Source organism: Mobula birostris, chromosome 15 (assembly GCF_030028105.1).
Source record: "Mobula birostris isolate sMobBir1 chromosome 15, sMobBir1.hap1, whole genome shotgun sequence".
Taxonomy (NCBI): Eukaryota; Metazoa; Chordata; class Chondrichthyes; order Myliobatiformes; family Myliobatidae; genus Mobula; species Mobula birostris.
In genome coordinates this window covers 439,907-455,032 of record NC_092384.1, presented here as the reverse complement: position 1 = coordinate 455,032, position 15,126 = coordinate 439,907, and the positions used below count along the sequence as shown (strand labels likewise).

Sequence of the window (15,126 nt, the reverse complement as noted above, 5' to 3'; positions counted from 1 at the left end):
TCGGAAGAAGGCTGAAAAGCAGGACTTCCAGGGTGGTTATCTCCATTTGCTTCCTGTTCCCCGTGCTGGAGTGGTCAAGAACAGGGAGATCATGGATCTGAATGGCTGAGGGACTGGTGCAGGAAGCAAGGATTTACATTCTTGGACCACTGGGGTATGTTTCGGGGTAAGGATGAATTGTACAAAAGGGATGGGTTGCACCTTAATAAGCGGGGCACCAGCGTTCTGGCAGACAGGTTTGCCTCTGCAACATGGGTGTGTTTAAACTAAGTAGTGGGGGGCAGGGGACGAACTGGAAACATAAGGATGGAGATAAAGGGAAAATGAGAATAAGAAAAGTTAAGAAAGACAGCAGAATCAACAGAGCAGGAAGCTCAAGAAGGGATCGTACAGTATGGCCAAGTGAAATAGGAATTGATATGGGAGGTGAGGGGAGTAATGAATTAAAGGTATTGTATATGAATGCACGGAGCATAAGAAATAAAGTGGATGAGCTTGAGGCTCAGTTGGAAATTGGTAAGTATGATGTTGTGGGAATAACAGAGACATGGCTTCAAGTGGACAGGGCCTGGGAAATGAATATTCAAGGGTATATGTCCTATCGAAAGGACAGACTGATGGGCAGAGGGGGTGGGGTTGCTCTGTTGGTGAGGAATGATATTCAGTCCCTTGCGAGGGGGGACATAGAATCGGGAGATGTAGAGTCAGTATGGATAGAACTGAGAAATTCTAAGGGTAGAAAGACCCGAATGGGAGTTATCTACAGGCCCCCAAACAGTAGTCTGGATGTAGGGTGTCAGTTGAATCAAGAGTTAAAGTTGGCATGTCGCAAGGGTAATGCTACAGTTGTTATGGGGGACTTCAACATGCAGGTAGACTGGAGGAATCAAGATGGTACTGGAGTTTGTGGAGATGGATTCTTAGAACAGCTTGTACTGGAGCCTACCAGAGAGAACGCAATTCTAGATTTAGTGTTGTGCAATGAACCGGATTTGATCAGGGACCTCGAGGTAAAGGAGCCATTAGGAGGTAGTGACCATAATATGCTAAGTTTTATAGACAATAGACAATAGGTGCAGAAGTAGACTATTCGGCCCTTCGAGCCTGCACCGCCATTCTGAGATCATGGCTGATCATCTACTATCAATACCCGGTTCCGACCTTGTCCCCATTACCCTTGATTCCCCTATCCATAAGATACCTATCTAGCTCCTTCTTGAAAGCATCCAGAGAATTGGCCTCCACTGCCTTCTGAGGCAGCGCGTTCCACACCTCCACAACTCTCTGGGAGTAGAAGTTCCTCCTCAACTCTGTCCTAAATGACCTACCCCTTATTCTTAAACCATGCCCTCTGGTACTGGACTCTCCCGCATCTGGAACATATTTCCTGCCTCTATCTTGTCCAATCCCTTAATAATCTTATATGTCTCAATCAGATCCCCCCTCAATCTCCTCAATTCCAGCGTGTACAAGCCCAGTCTCTCTAACCTCTCTGCATAAGACAGTCTGGACATCCCAGGAATTAACCTAGTGAACCTACGCTGCACCTCCTCCACAGCCAGGATGTCCTTCCTTAACCCTGGAGACCAAAACTGCACACAATACTCCAGGTGTAGTCTCACCAGGGCCCTGTACAAATGCAAAAGGATTTCCTTGCTCTTGTACTCAATTTCCTTTCTAATAAAGGCCAACATTCCATTAGCCTTCTTCACTGCCTGCTGCACTTGCTCATTCACCTTCAGAGACTGATGAACAAGTACTCCTAGATCTCTTTGTATTTCTCCCTTACCTAACCCCACACCATTCAGATAATAATCTGCCTTCCTGTTCTTGCTCCCAAAGTGACTAACCTCACACGTATTCACATTAAACGCTATCTGCCAAGTTTCTGCCCACTCACCCAGCCTATCCAAGTCACCTTGAATTCTCCTAACATCCACATCACACGTCACACTGCCACCCAGCTTAGTATCATCAGCAAAGCTGATGTTATTCACAATGCCTTCCTCTAAATCATTGACGTAAATTGTAACAGCTGTGGTCCCAATACCGAGCCCTGTGGCACCCCACTAGTCACCACCTGCCATTCCGAGAAACACCCATTCACTGCTACCCTTTGCTTTCTATCTGCCAACCAGTTTTCTATCCATGTCAATATTCTCCCCCCAATGCCATGAGCTCTGATTTTACCCACCAGTCTCCTATGTGGTACCTTATCAAATGCTTTCTGAAAGTCAAGGTACACCACATCCACTGGATCTCCCGCATCTATCTTCCTGGTTACATCCTCGAAAATCTCCAATAGATTAGTCAAGCATGATTTGCCCTTGGTAAATCCATGCTGGCTCGGCCCAATCCTATCACTGCTATCAAGATATGCCGCTCTTTCATCTTTAATAATGGACTCTAGCATCTTCCCCACTATGGATGTTAGGCTAACAGGGTGATAGTTCTCTGTTTTCTCCCTCCCTCCTTTCTTAAAAAGTGGGATAACATTAGCCATTCGCCAATCCTCAGGAACTGATCCTGAATCTAAGGAATATTGGAAAATGATCACCAATGCATCTGCAATTTCCAGAGCCACCTCCCTCTACAATTTGAGAGGGAGAAAGGAAACTCAGAAGTGTCAGTATTACATTTGAACAAAGGGAACTATGGTGCTGTGAGGGAGGATCTGGCCAAAGTTCAATGGAACAATACTCTAGCAGGGATGACAGTGGAACAGCAATGGCAAGTGTTTCTGGGAATAAAGCGGAAGATGCAGGATCAGTTCATTCCAAAGAGGAAGAAAGATCTTAAGGGGAGTAAGGGGAGGCCGTGGCTGACAAGGGAAGTAATGGACAGTATAAAAAAAAAAGAGAAGAAGTATAACATAGCAAAGATAAGTGCAAAGCCGGAGGATTGGGAAACTTTTAAAGAGCAACAGAAGGTAACAAAAAAGGCAATACGCGGAGAAAAATGAGGTACGAAGGTAAACTAGCTAAGAATATAAAGGAGGATAGTAAAAGCTTCTTTAGGTATGTGAAAAGGAAAAAAAATAGTTAAGACCAAAATTGGGCCCTTGAAGACAGAAGCGGGTGAATTTATCATGGGGAACAGGAAATGGCAGACGAGTTGAACAGGTACTTTGGATCTGTCTTCACTAGGGAAGGCACAAACAATCTCCCAGATGTAATAGTGGCCAAAGGACCTAGGGTAATGGATGAATTGAGGGAAATTTATATTAGGCATGAAATGGTGTTGGATAGGCTGTTGGGTCTGAAGGTTGATAAGTCCCCGGAACCTGATGGTCTGCATCCCAGGGTACTTAATGAGGTGGCTTTAGAAATCGTGGACGCACTGGTAATCATTTTCCAATGTTCTATAGATTCAGGATCAGTTCCTGTGGATTGGAGGGTGGCTAATGTTGTCCCTCTCTTCAAGAAGGGAGGAAGAGAGAAAACAGGGAATTATAGACTGGTTAGCCTGACGTCGGTGGTGGGAAAGATGCTGGAGTCAATTATAAAAGATAAAATTACGACACATCTGGATAGCAGTAACAGGATTGGTCCAAGTCAGCATGGATTTACGAAGGGGAAATTGTGCTTGACTAATCTTCTGGAATTTTTTCAGGGTGTAACTATGAAAATGGACAAGGGAGAGCCAGTGTACCTGGACTTTCAGAAAGCCTTTGATAAGGTCCCACATAGGAGATTAGCGGGCAAAATTAGAGCACATGGTATTGGGGGTAGGGTACTGACAGGGATAGAAAATTGGTTGGCAGACTCGAAACAAAGAGTAGGGATTAATGGGTCCCTTTCAGAATGGCAGGCAGTGACTAGCGGGGTACCACAAGGCTCGGTGCTGGGACCGCAGCTATTTACAATATACATTAATGATTTAGATGAAGGGATTAAAGGTAACATTAGCAAATTTGCAGATGACACAAAGCTGGGTGGCAGTGTGAAATGTGCGGAGGATGTTGAGATAATGCAGGACGACTTGGATAGGTTGGGTGTGTGGGCAGATGCAGTTTAATGTGGATAAATATGAGGTTATCCACTTTGGTGGCAAGAACAGGAAGGCAGATTACTATTTGAATGGTGTCAAGTTAGGAAAACGGGAAGCACAACGAGATCTAGGTGTTCTTGTACATCAGTCACTGAAAGCAAGCATGCAAGTACAGCAGGCAGTGAAGAAAGCTAATGGCATGCTGGCCTTCATAACAAGGGGAATTGAATATAAGAGCAAAGAGGTCCTTCTGCAGCTGTACAGGGCCCTGGTGAGACCACACCTGGAGTGCTGTGTGCAGTTTTGGTCTCCAAATTTGAGGAAGGACATTCTTGCTATTGAGGGAGTGCAGCGTAGGTTCACAAGGTTAACTCCCGGGATGGCAGGAATGTCATATGTTGAAAGACTGGAGCGACTGGGCTTGTATACTCTGGAATTTAGAAAGCTGAGAGGGGATCTTATTGAAACATATAAGGTTATTAAGGGATTGGACACGCTGGAGGCAGGAAGCACGTTCCCGCTGATGGGTGAGTCCAGAACCAGGGGCCACAGTTTAAGAATAAGGGGTAGGCCATTTAGAACGGAGTTGAGGAAAAACTTTTTCACCCAGAGAGTGGTGGATATATGGAATGCTTGGCCCCAGAAGGCTCTGGAGGCCAAGTCTCTGGATGCTTTCAAGAAAGAGATGGTTAGAGCTCTTAAAGATATCAGAATCAAAGGTTATGGGGATAAGGCAAGAACTGGATACTGATTGTGGATGATTGGCCATGATCACAGTGAATGGCGGTGCTGGCTCGAAGGGCCGAATGGCCTACTCCTGCACCTATTGTCTATTGTCTATTAATGATTTAATCTACGAGATGTAGATGATTTCAACTGAGCTGACATCTTGTAGATGATTTACAGCTCAGCTCAAAGAGACATCTCAGCTCAATCAGGGTTGGGAATTAAATATCAGGTAATACGGTAGGATAGGCAGGAAGGTAAGGGAGGTGGGGTAGCGCTCTTAATTAAGGATGAGATCAGGGCAACAGTGAGAGACGATATAAGATCTTTTAAGAAGCAGAATGTTGAATCCACCTAGGTAGAAATTAAGGAACAGTAAGGGAAAAAAAATCACTGGTGGGAGTTGTCCATCAGCCACCGAATAATAACATTACAGTGGCACAGGCAATAAACAGAAATATCTCAGGCACGGAAGAATGGAACAGCAGTTATCATGGGAGACTAACTTGCACAAAGATTGGGTGAATCAAGTTGATCAAGACAGTCTTGAGGAGGACTTCATAGAATGCATAAATGATGGCTTTCTTGAACAGCATGTTACTTAACCTACAAGAGAATCTGTTATCTTAGATCTGGTCCTGTGCAATAAGACAGGTAAAACTAGTGATCTTGTAGTTAGGGATCCTCTTGGAAAGATTGATCACAGTATGATTTAGTTTCCCATACAAATGGAGGGTGCAAAAGTTTGATATAGAACTAGTGTATTATGTCTAAACAATGGAGACTACAATGAAATGAGGAAGGATTTGGCTAGTGTCGACTGGGAACACAGGCTATATAGTGGGACTATTGAGGAACAGTGGAAGACTTTCAAAGAGATTTTTCATGGTGCTCAATAAAAGTATATTCCAGTAAAAAGCAAGGACAGTAAGGGTGGGGAGAGCCAGTCTTGGATGACTAAGGATATAAAAGAAGGCGTCAAACTAAACACTTGTGAATAGAAAGCCTCCAAGAGTAGTGGGAAACTGGAAGACTGGGAAAACTTTAAAGAGCAACAAAGGACCATGAAGTAAGTAATAAAGAAAGGGAATAAAGAAAGAAAATAAAGAAAATATAAAAACTGAGAGTAAAATTTTTATAATTATATAAAGTGGAAAAGGGTGGCTAAAGTGAACGTAGGTTCCTTGGAGGATGAGAAGTGGGAATTGATATTGGGCAACGAGGAAATGGCAGAAGCTTTGAATGACTATTTTGTGTTGGTCTTCACGGGGGAGGACATGTTTAACATGAAAAGAGAGATGTTATGGAAGTGATGGGAGGTGAAGACCTCGATACAATAGCTATCATTAAAGAGGTAGTGCTGAGCAAACTTGTGGGCCTGAAGATACATAAGCCCTCTGGTCCTGATGGAATGCATCCTGGTGTCCTAAAAGAGATGGCAGAAGTTATAGTAGAGGCTTTGGTGAGAATCCACTAAAATTCTCTGGATTCTGGGCAGGTTCTGGTGGATGAGGAGACAACGAATGTCACGCCACTGTTCAAAAAATGATGTAGGCAAAAGCAGGTAACTATAGATCAGTAAGTTTAACATCTGTCGTTCGGAAAATGCTTGAAGCTATCATTAAAGAAGAAATAGCAAGACATCTGGCAAGAAATGGATACATCAGGCAGATGCAGCATGGATTCAGCAAAGGGAGATCCTGTTTGAGAAACTTACTGGAGTCCTTTGAGCTTATAATGAGCGCAGTGGATACAGGAGAACAGATGGACGTTACTTACTTGGATTTCTGGAAGGTGTTTGATAAGGTGCTGCATAAAAGACTTATCCATAAGATAAGGATGCAAGGAGTTGGGGTGATGTATTAGCATGGATACAGGATTGGTTAACTGAAAGAAAGCAGAGTTGGGATACATGGGTGTTACACTGGCTGGCAATCAGTGGTGAGCAGTGGTGCCATATGGGTCGGTGCTGGGCCTGCAACTGTTCACGATATATATTAACGATCTCGAAGAGGGAATCGAGTGTAGTGTATCTAAGTTTGCTGATGATACCAAACTGAGTGGAAAAGTAAATTGTGCAGAAGATACAGAGCGGTACGTATAGATAGGTTAGGTGAGTCGGCAAGGCTCTGGCAGATGGAGTACAATGTTGGTAAATGCGAGGTCATCTACTTTGGAAGGAAAACTGGAAGAGCAGATTATTATTTAAACGGTAAAAATTTCCATCATGCTGCTGTGCTGAGGGACTTGGGAGTAATTATGCATGAGTCACAAAAGGTTGGTTTGCAGGTGCAGCAGGCTATCATGAAAGCAAGTGGAATGTTGGTCTTCATTACTAGAGGGACTGAATTGAAGAGCAGGAAGGTTATGCTGCAACTCTACAGGGGACTGGTGAGGCTGCACCGGGAGTACTGCAGGCAGTTCTGGTCTCCTTACTTGAGGAAGGATATACTGGCTTTGGAGGCGGTGCAGAGGAGGTTCACCAGGTTGATTCCAGAGATGTGGAGTTTAGACGATGAGGAGAGATTGAGTAGCCTGGGACTGTACTCGCTGGAATTCAGAAGAATGAGAGGAGACCGTATAGAAACATACAAAATTATGAAGGAGATAGATCAGATAGAGGCAAGAAAATTGTTTCCACTGGTAGGTGAGACTAGAACTAGGGGACGTAGCCTCAAGATTTGGGGGAAGTGATTTAGGATGGAGATGAGGAGGAACTGCTTTTCCCAGAGGGTGGTGAATCTGTGGAATTCTCTGCCCAATGAAGCAGTGGAAGCTACCTCAGTAAATATATTTAAGACAAGGTTGGATAGATTTTTGCACAGTAGGGAAATTAGTCATAGTCATACTTTATTGATCCCAGGGGAAATTGGTTTTCGTTACAGTTGCACCATAAATAATAAATAGTAATAAAACCATAAATAGTTAAGTAGTAATATGTAAATTACGCCAGGAAATAAGTCCAGGACCAGCCTATTGGCTCAGGGTGTCTGACCCTCCAAGGGAAGAGTTGTAAAGTTTGATGGCCACAGGCAGGAATGACTTCCTATGACGCTCTGTGTTGCATCTCGGTGGAATGAGTCTCTGGCTGAATGTACTCCTGTGCCCAAGCAGTACATTATGCAGTGGATGGGAGACATTGTCCAAGATGGCATGCAACTTGGACAGCATCTTCTTTTCAGACACCACCATCAGAGAGTCCAGTTCCATCCCAACAACATCACTGGCCTTACGAATGAGTTTGTTGATTCTGTTGGTGTCTGCTACCCTCAGCCTGCTGCCCCAGCATACAACAGCAAACATGATCGCACTGGCCACCACAGACTCGTAGAACATCCGCAGCATCGTCCAGCCGATGCTAAAGGACCTCAGTCTCCTCAGAAAGTAGAGACGGCTCTGACCCTTCTTGTAGACAGCCTCAGTGTTCTTTGACCAGTCCAGTTTATTGTCAATTCGTATCTCCAGGTATTTGCAATCCTCCACCATGTCGACACTGACCCCCTGGATGGAAACAGGGGTCACCGGTACATTAGCTCTCCTCAGGTCTACCACCAGCCACTTAGTCTTTTTCACATTAAGCTGCAGATAATTCTGCTCACACCATGTGACAAAGTTTCCTACCATAGCCCTGTACTCAGCCTCATCTCCCTTTCTGATGCATCCAACTATGGCAGAGTCATCAGAAAACTTCTGAAGATGACAAGACTCTGTGCAGTAGTTGAAGTCCGAGGTGTAAATGGTGAAGAGAAAGGGAGACAAGACAGTCCCCTGTGGAGCCCCAGTGCTGCTGATCACTCTGTCGGACACACAGTGTTGCAAGCACATGTACTATGGTCTGCCAGTCAGGTAGTCAAGAATCCATGACACCAGGAAAGCATCCACCTGCATCGCTGTCAGCTTCTCCCCCAGCAGAGCAGGGCGGATGGTGTTGAATGCACTGGAGAAGTCAAAAAACATGACCCTCACAGTGCTCGCTGGCTTGTCTAGGTGGGTGTAGACACAGTGCAGCAGGTAGACGATGGCATCCTCAACTCCTAGTTGGGGCTGGTAGGCGAACTGGAGGGGACCTGAGTGTGGCCTGACTATAGGCCAGAGCAGCTCCGGAACAAGTCTCTCCAGGGTCTTCATGATGTGGGAGGTCAAAGCCACCGGTCTATAGTCATTGAGGCCGCTGGGTTCTTGGGAAAAGGCAGGTAGGTGGAGATGAGTCGATGGCCAGATCAGCCATGATCTTATTAAATGGTGGAGTAGGCTTGATGGGCCAGATGGGCCAGATGGCCTACTCCTGTTCCTTTTTCCTATTTCTTATGTTCCTATGTAGGAGGTGGCAGTCTGGTGCTTATGGTCTTACTCCAAGGCATGACTGATGAGAAATTTCCACTTTGTATCAGGTGCTGTTCTGGTCTCGGGGGCCCATCTATGTTCTCCTGAATATCAGGCAGCTTTTTGTGTCGGGCATAGAATGGAACCGAGATATGAGGACATGAGTTCAGTGGGGCAGTAGCAGGCAGAGGCAACAGGCCTACCCAGAGAGTTCGCTCTGTGGATCTTTGGTCGGAGGTAGAAGCGAGCAGTGCAGGGTAAGGGAACTATGAGTTTGGTAACAGTGGTTGGGAGCTCTCCAGAGTGGATGAAGTCAGTGATGTGTCGGAGACAGTTTTCTGATGGTGTGGGGTGGGGTCCTCCTCGAGGGGTAGGTGTGAGGAAGTGTCTGAGAGCCGCCGCCTGGCCTCAGCAAAGTAGAGGTCAGTGGGCCACACTACAACAGCATCCCATTCCCCTGCCAGTTTGATGGTCAGGTTGGGATTGGTGCGGGGAGAGTAGAGGGCAGTGCGTTCAGTGGAGGAGTGAAGCAGTGATGAAGTCGAGATGGTTGATGTCCCGTCAGCAATTCGAGATCAGAAGATCTACCCTCCCTCCTTGTCACCACTCCAAGCCCACTGCCAACATTGAGAGTGCCAACTTACCATAGGGATTGAAACATCAAGTCCTAGTAGCTGTACTACTAATGGAGAGCATTCTAACCGGCTGCATCACTGGTCTGGTATGGAGGGGCCACTGCACAGGATTGGAAACAACTGCGGATAGTTGCAAACTCAGCCGGCTCCGACACAGGAAATAGCCCACCCTCTCCCCCTCAGCATCAAGGACATCTTCAAAAGGTGATGCCTCAGAAAGTCGGCATCCATTATGAAGGACCCCCCATCACCCAGGACATGCCCTCTTCTCATTGCTACCATCAGGGAGGAGGAACTGGAGCCTGAAGACACACACCCAATGATTCAGGAACAGCTTCTTCCCTTCTGCCATCAGGGAGGAGGTACAGGAGCCTGAAGACACACACTCAGCGATTCAGGAACAGTTTCTTCCCCTCTGCCATCAGGGAAGAGGTACAGGAGCCTGAAGACACACACCCAATGATTCAGGAACAGCTTCTTCCCCTCTTCCATCAGATTTCTGAATGGACACTGAACCCATGAACACCATCTCGCTGCTTTCTTTGCTCTCATTTTGCACTCTTTAAATTTTGTATCAAGATCAGGTTTAACATCACTGGCATACGTCATGAAGTTTGTTAACTTTGCGGGAGTGGCACAATGCAATAACAAGCAAATTACAGCAAGTATATGTACAGTATATTAAATAGATAAATTTAGATAAGTAGTGCAAAAAACAGAAAATTTACAAAAAAAAGTGATGAGTTCATGGGTTGAATATCCATTTTGAAAACTGTGTGTATAAGCTATCTTATGTTTTTATACTTATTCCGTTTTTTTTTTAAATTACAGTGTTCTTTATCTTATTGTGTTGGTTATCTTGTGTTTTTTTTTGTCCTGTATCAGATCTGGAGTAACATTTATTTTGTTCTCCTTTACACTTGACATTAACCAATTGTGGACTTCTCCTGTGTTCCGAGAATCAATCAGTAACTTCACTGAGGAACTGAATCGACTCGCAGCATCTAAGGTCCCTCTTTTGGGCAACACTCTACGAGCAAGCTGGGTGCATCAGAAGCTTTCAAACTCCTCTTACCTTCGAACATTCCTTGCTGCTGGCTTTCCACCTGACCGGCCTCCTTCGGGAGAGGAGCCCAAACAAACGTGCGGTAATCTCCAGCTGTACTCCATCCAACCTGCAGCAAAACGGAAGGATAGCTAAAAGCCAAAGAGCTGTGCAGGCAGATCACAAAACTACAAGACATAAAGCACTGTGCAAAAGGCTCAGGTATATAGTGGGGTGCCCAAGACTTTTACACAGTACTGTACTAAATTTATGTATCACACAGAATCAGGTTTATTATCACCGGCATGTGTCGTGTAATTTATCCAATTAGCAGCGACCGTTCAATGCAATGTAGAAGAAAAAAAGAAAAATAAATAAGTAAATCAATTACAGTATATGCATGTTGAATAGATTGTGCAGAAACAGAAATAATATAGATTAAAAAAGCGAGGTAGTGTCCAAGGGTTCAATGTCCATTTGGGAATCAGATGGCAGAGAGAAAGAAGCTGTTCCTGAAACGCTGAGTGTGTGCTGTCAGGCTTCTGTCCCTCCTACCTGATTGTAACAGTGAGAAAAGGGCATGCCCTGGGTGCTGGAGGTCCTTAATAATTGACGCTGCCTTTCTGAGACACCGCTCCTTGAAGATGCCCTGGGTACTTTGTAGACTAGTACCCAAAATGGAGCTGACTAGATTCACCACCCTCCGCAGCTTCTTTCGGTCCTATGCAGTAGCCCCCATCTCCCCCCACCCCTATATCTGACAGTGTCAGAATGCTCTCCACGGAAGTTTTCGAGTGCATTTGTTGACATATCAAATCTCTTCAAACTCCTACTCTGTAGTTCTCAATTCTGTACTGCTGCCATGAAGAATAAAATTTCACAACATTTGTGAGTGACAATAAACCTGATTCTGATGTGGGTATCTATTGTGGACTGAGAGTAGAAGGGGGCAGGGAAAGGGGAATCATGGTTGGGAAAAGGGAAAGGGAGAGGGGAGGGAGCGGGAAGCACCAGAGGGACATTCTGTAATGATCAATAAACCAATTGTTTGGAATCAGATGACCTTGCCTGGTCTCTCAGGGCTGGGTGTGTTTGCACCTGCCTCTGGCACTCCTTCTCTGCCACCTGTCCCACACCCCTCCCGCAGTGCTCCGTCCTCGCCATTCCCAATGTCCTTTACTCCCATTGGATTTACAAGCTCACTCTCCGCTCCACATTGACAAATACAGTACTGTGTAAAAGTCTTGGGCACCCTACCCATATACAGTACATATGTATATACCTACAACTCTTGCGCTGTACTGTAGTTAAGCAGCATTTGTAAAAAAAGACAAAACTAGTCAATCTAGATTATTTCATCCTCTCCCCTCCCATCAGACAGATGGATAAAGTGCCACCCGGTTCCAGGTTAGTTTTTAATCTGCTGTTATAGGACTACTGAACGATCCCCGAACAGGATAACATAGACTCTTAACCTCACAATGTACCTCATTGTAACTATTTACTTTATTATCCGCTGGCGTTGCAATTTCTGAGTAACTGTAATATATTCTGCACTCCGTTATTGTCTTCCCTCAAGTGTTGTGTTGGAATGAAATAATCTCTGCGGAGGGCACACGAAGCAAGTATTTTCACTGTCTCTTAGTTCATTGGCTATGGGCCACGTCGCCTGACATCATCACGCGCCGTGTTGCATGACGTGGGCGATCACGGTCTTTCCATGACCATGATTGTTCTTGGCAAATTTTTCTACAGAAGTGGTTTGCCATTGCCTTCTTCTGGCCAGTGTCTTTACAAGACAGGTGACCTCACCCCAGCCACATTATCAATACTCTTCAGAGATTGTCCACCTGGCATCGGTGGTCACATAACCAGAACTTGTGATCTGCACCAGCTGCTCATACAACCATCCATCACCTGCTCCCATGCTTTCATGTGACCCTGATCGGGGAGTGGGGGCTATGCGGGTGCTACATCTTGCCCAAGGGTGACCAGCAGGCCATCAGAGGGAAGCAGTGCCTCACACCTCCTTTGGTAGAGATTCATCTCCACCCTGCCACCCACATGACCCTCAGTACATGTGACTATAGTAAGGGGTGGGACTCCACGGTAGCGTAGTGGTTCGCGTGAGGCCATTACAGCTCAGGGCATTGGGACTGGTGTTAAAATCCTGTATCCTCAGTCAGCACGTTTGTGTGGTCTTCCTGTGTGCTCGTGGGTTTCCCCTTGGTGCTCCGGGTCCCTCACACAGAACAAAGACGGGTAGGTTAATAAGTTAATTCCCATTCCCGCATGTCGATCCGTGGCCTCCTCTCGTGCCAAGATGAGGCCACCCTCAGGGTGGGGGAGCCCCAACACTCATATTCCATCTGGGTAGCCTCCAACCTGATGGTATGAACATTGATTTCTCCCTCCGGTGAACAAAATCACCCCCCCCCACCATTCCCGGCTCGACCTTTCACCCCCCCCACCATTCCTGGCTCTGACCTTCCACTTCTTCTCAGCTGCCTTCCCTTTCTCCAATGGTCCACTCTCCATTTCCAGTCAGACTCTTCCTTCTCTAGCCCCCTTGACCCTTCCCACCCATCTGGCTTCACCTAGACCCTTCCAGTTAGCCTCTCCCCCCTCCCTCCCACCCCCACCATTTTATTCAGGCATCGTCCCCCTTCCTTCTCAGTCCTGAAGACGACTCTCCGCCCAAAGCATCACCAGTTTTACTCCTTTCCATGGGTGCTGCCTGATGTGCTGCAGTTCCTCCAGCAGTTTGTGTGTGTTGAGAGGTTGGGTTTAAAATTGGTGGGAGCTGCTCGAAGGGCCTATCCTGTGCTGTGTCTCTAAATCGATAAACCGATTACTATTTTGTATTTGCGGGGGGGGGGGGGGGGGAGGTTCTTACCTTGAAAATTCCAATCCAGTCGTTCTTATGGGGTGTGATCCTGGAGGTCAAGGTGTAATTGCATTTTACAGCAACGTCTCTCGTGTACTGCTTTTCGACGTTGATAGAGATTACTTGGGCGAAGGTGCTGGAGCACAGTGAAGAGGTGCCAGTCAATGACTCTTCGTTCATGGTGTCCAGACTGAGCAACAAAGAGAGAAACAAAATGTATTTAGCCACAATATCTGAGATCTCCTTCATAGGGGGAAAAAAACACCTTTATGATGCAAGACCACAGACGTAGGAACAGAATCAGGCCATTTGGGACTGCAGTTGGGAGGGTGAGTAGTTTCACATTCCTCAGTATACACATCACCGAAGATCTCACCTGGATTGTACACACCGGCTATGTGGCAAAAAAATGCACAACAGCCTCTCTTCCACCTCAGGTGACTGAAAAGAGGTTCGGCACGAGTCCCCAAATCCTCAAGACCTTCTGCAGGGGCACCATTGAGAGCATCCTGACTGGCTGTATCACCGCCTGGTACGGGAACTGCACCAACCTTGATTGCTGGTCACTGCAGAGAGTAGTACGGACAGCCCAGCACATCTGTGGATGTGAACTTCCCTCCATTGAGGACACTTACAGCAGCAGGTGCAGAAAGGAAGATCATTGGGGACACCAGTCACCCCCCCACCAACCATAAACTGTTTCTGCTGCTTGATTACCACAGCATTAAAGCCAGGATCAATAGACTACGGGACAGCTTCTTTCTTCAAACTGGTGGTGGCATCCGTTAGTCTCACAAGACCACGGATCCACCCTGGAAGGTTTCCAGGGCGCAGGCCTGGGCAAGGTTTTATGGAAGACCGGCAGTTGCCCATGCAGCAAGTCTTCCCTCTCCACGACACCGACGTTGTCCAAGGGAAGAGCAAGGGCCGATACAACTTGGCACCAGTGTCGTCACAGGAGTTGCCAGAATGAGGTTGAAGGCAGTGTCAGATTGCCTTAGGGACTCCAGCTCCGGATCTGTCCTCAGGATTTACTCTCGAAGCCTTACCCATGAGTGGGTATGGCTGCAAGGCAGCGGAGGTTTGAAAGCAGAGTTTTCCCTCTCTCAGATGGACTGCCTTCCCAGGCTGATGAACTCGATCTACCTGAAGCACCGGTTTTAAGGCGCCAGGACCTGCCTTTGCCCCTTCTCCTGTCAGTAGAAACAGTTCGGCTGGGCTTAGAGGCTAAGCCACACGAGAAGGCCAGGAGTTGAACTTGGTTGTCAGAGGCTATTTGAGTCACATGCCGTAAGGAGCACCTTTAGGTAGTGGGAGCTTGTCCCCATTGCCACTCCTCGGCTTGACAACCTTAGGAACCAAACTTCTTCAAACTATTAGACTTGTAAATTCACATGTCTGTACACTGCGATAGAGTCAAAGATTTTTACTCCCTCACGTTGTGGGATGGATGCAAGATTTAAATAGACGCAAATTAAATTCAAATTCAAATCTCCTCCACCATTCCATCGAGGCTGATA

At 46.3% G+C, this 15,126-nt stretch overlaps 1 pseudogene; it reads right to left on the bottom strand.

Annotated features, from left to right (window-relative positions):
- LOC140210348 (uncharacterized) overlaps positions 1-13,786 on the bottom strand; it is a 90,632-nt pseudogene extending 76,846 nt beyond the window's left edge.
- Positions 13,787-15,126: the final 1,340 nt, after the last annotated feature.